General features: G+C 49.6%; 1 non-coding gene across 1 annotated transcript; it reads left to right on the top strand.

Moving 5' to 3' along the window:
• Nucleotides 1-1,489: 1,489 nt before the first annotated feature.
• Nucleotides 1,490-1,596, top strand: LOC116079310. Its single transcript, XR_004113883.1, has one exon. It is a non-coding gene; the product is annotated as a U6 spliceosomal RNA (small nuclear RNA).
• Nucleotides 1,597-3,453: the final 1,857 nt, after the last annotated feature.

The raw sequence follows: 3,453 nt of genomic DNA, 5'->3' as shown, positions 1-3,453 counted from the left end.
AAATACACTTATACACATACACACACATACAAATACATGCACCCATGCACACACATGTACACACACATACACATACTCACATGCACCACAAACATGTACACGCACACACATATACACATACATGCACACAAACATGTACACACACATACACATACAAATACACACCCATGCACCCATGCACACAAACATGTACACACACACATACTCACATGCACCCATGCACACAAACATGTACACACATACACATACTCACATGCACCCATGCACACAAACATGTACACACACATACTCACATGCACCCATGCACATAAACATGTACACACACATACTCACATGCACCCATGCACACAAACATGTACACACACATATTCACATGCACCCATGCACACAAACATGTACACACACATATTCACATGCACCCATGCACACAAACATGGATACATATACATACTCACATGCACCCATGCACACAAACATGTACACACATACATACTCACATGCACCCATGCACACAAACATGTACATGCACCCATACAGACAAACATGTACACACATACATACTCACATGCACCCATGCATACAAACATGTACACACACACACACACACACACACACACACACACACATATGTCTGAACCTTCTATCCGGATCTCTGTCCTAGAGGGCAGTGCACACTGGCAGAGTCATCCAAGAATTAGCATCTGGTTTTAGTCTCTCATACCAAGTAGCTGTTTTTCCATGTTGGATTGAAAACCAGAATTCTTGGGAGCCTATTGGATATTGGAAGTCTGTCTTTCACAGGAACTCTCTTCTTTCATATGTCAACCCACTAAAATTATGCAAATGGCGTGTGAGTCCCACCACGCAAATTGTGTTACATAAATTGGATGCCTTCCCTCTCCCAAGCCTTTGAGAGTCCGTGAGTCATAGCAGTGTTTACAGTCTGATGGTGGGAATGTGTCTGTCTTCACCTATACAGTGAGTGGGTTGTCTTCGGGCTACCATGCCTGGAAGGTCTTGGCTGGAGCCCTTACACACTTTACGCAGTTCTGTGCCACCTTGGTGGTTAGCAGCATGGTCTGGTGGTGGTGCATCAGAAACTTGCCCCTTTAAGATGTTGGTCTCTCTGAGCTGATCAGAGCCCAGTGTTCGAACCTCTCCATGTCCCACAGCTCATTCTTGGGACATAGAACTAATTCTAATTTATGATCCTTCCCAGGACTGGGCTCCTCCATACTCCTTGTCACACAGGCTTAGTCATGTGGTGGAGTACTTGCAGGTACCCTCTGTGTACTGGCTGGCTTTGTGTGTCAACTTGACACAAGCTGGAATTACCACAGAGAAAGGAGCCTCTGTTGAGGAAATGCCTCCATGAGATCCAGCTGGAAGGCATTTTCTCTATTAGTGATCATTGGGGGAGGGCCCAGCCCATTGTGGGTGGTGCCATCCCTGGGCTGGTGGTCCTGGGTTCTATAAGCAAGCAAGCTGAGTGCTCGCTTCGGCAGTACATATACTAAAATTAGAACGATACAGAGAAGATTAGCATGGCCCCTGCGCAAGGTTGACACGCAAATTCGTGAAGCGTTCCATATTTTTGTATAGTAGAGGATTGCAAAGTTGGTCATCCACACCCCTTTACCTACCTGAAGTGGCCCTTGACCCCTAGTGGGAGCCTGTCTCTTTCAGATAGTCGTGGGATTAGCCACGTGTCAAGGCCAGGGCTCAGCCTGATTCCAAGCTCTGCCCCTCCTCTGTGTTGTCCTTGAGGAACTGTCAGGAGCTGATGTGAGTTTCCCAGGTGAGACCAGACTGAAAGTGTTTATAGACAGAGGTCCCTTCCAGGGGTGCACAGCAAGCTGGCTTCCCCAGGGAGATAACTGGGGGTGAGACTGCCCAGGGTGTCTTCTCCAACAGTGGGTGCCTCCCTTGCTGGCAACACATCTTTGAGACAGGATATGTATTTCTGCCACACATAGGTAGGCCTTGGCAACATGTGTGACCACTTGGTTACCCTTAGGTGGTGTCAAATAAACAGTTCCTCTCTCTGTCCCCACGCCTATCCTGGGGTACTGGGCTACTAGCCATGTGGTCCAGAGATTCCCGGGTAACACCTGGCCATGCCATGCATAATTTAGACCTGTGTCTGCAAACATGGGACATATGCCTCCTTCCTGGGGACACTGTTGTCCCTATCTCTCATTTCTGAGCAGAGATGCTCTGTCCATACTATGAGGTCTCCTCTCTGATAGCTAGGGCAGAGCCAGGCTGTCTCTATACTAAGTGTACCCTTTGTGCATGCTCTCTCTCCCTCCCTCCCCCCTTTCTGTTTCTCTCTTTCTCCCCCTCCCCTTCCCCTTTCTTTCTCCCCCATCTCCCCCTCCCTTCTTCTTTCTGTCTTTGATGGTACCAAGGACCACCCCTGGGGGAGGCTTATATTTCAATGAATAGAAAGCAGCCCTTTGCCAACAGCCATCAAGACCCAGAGGTGCTCAGCAAGGTGGGCCACAAGCCACCCAGTACTGCCAGACACAGTATGGCGTGGGGGCCATCTTCTCTGAGGAGCCCTGATGGACTATGTGCTGACTGTGCGCTTCTCTGATTGACTATGTGCTGACTGTGCGCTTGCCTTGAAGACCCTGAGGCAGACTGGCTTTTCTTCTTGCTGCCTTCTCTCCTCCTTCTCTTCCTATTTTGTGTGTTTGTTGTGTGTTTTGTGTGTTGACACAGGATCTCATTATGTAGTTTTGACTGGCCCAGTGTTCACCATGTAGACCAGGCTAGCCTTGAACTGTAGGGCTCTCCCTGCTTCTGCCCCAGAGTTGTGTAGTCAAAGGCATGCACCCCATGTCTGGCATCAGATTAGCTTTCTTACCCAGCATCTTCCTCAGGCTTATCTCCCAAGCCATGCTTCCTTCAGGTTCTTACATGGACTGTGGGCACTGGTTCATGCATTGGAAGTGCTGGGGGGTTACAAGGCCGAGCCATTCTGGGGAGGAAGCCAAAGCCCTGATCTGGGCTTGCTCCCACTACCTTCTCCCACCGTGATCTTGAACAGGCTGCCAGGGCCGTGTGTGCATCTCACCGATAAAACATGGGACCTTCCCACTCACAGGTTTGCGCAGGCCAAACGAGCTAACAATGCTAATATTGCGGCTTTATTACTCGTTATGAAATACCACGGGCATTCCTGATGGCTGACTCACGAGGCTCTGAGAGTTGGTGAGTTTCCCTTCCAAATAAGGCTCCATGGGACTTTTTGTTAGAGTCCAGAGTCTCCAGGCCCTGCTATCCCTGGCCTACCTTCTCCATAGAGAAACCCACCCTGAATGGATGGCAGCGTAGAGCCTGAGCCTCGTCAACACCCAAGGCGGGTCTTCCCCTGCAGTGCTTGCTCTGGGCTCAGCCTCAGTATCAGGCAGTGTGATGCCCTGGAAGCTCCCTCCATAGGTATGG

The sequence above is a fragment of the Mastomys coucha genome, unplaced genomic scaffold (genome assembly GCF_008632895.1).
Source record: "Mastomys coucha isolate ucsf_1 unplaced genomic scaffold, UCSF_Mcou_1 pScaffold5, whole genome shotgun sequence".
Lineage (NCBI taxonomy): Eukaryota > Metazoa > Chordata > Mammalia > Rodentia > Muridae > Mastomys > Mastomys coucha.
This window is presented reverse-complemented; position numbering and strand designations above follow the sequence as displayed.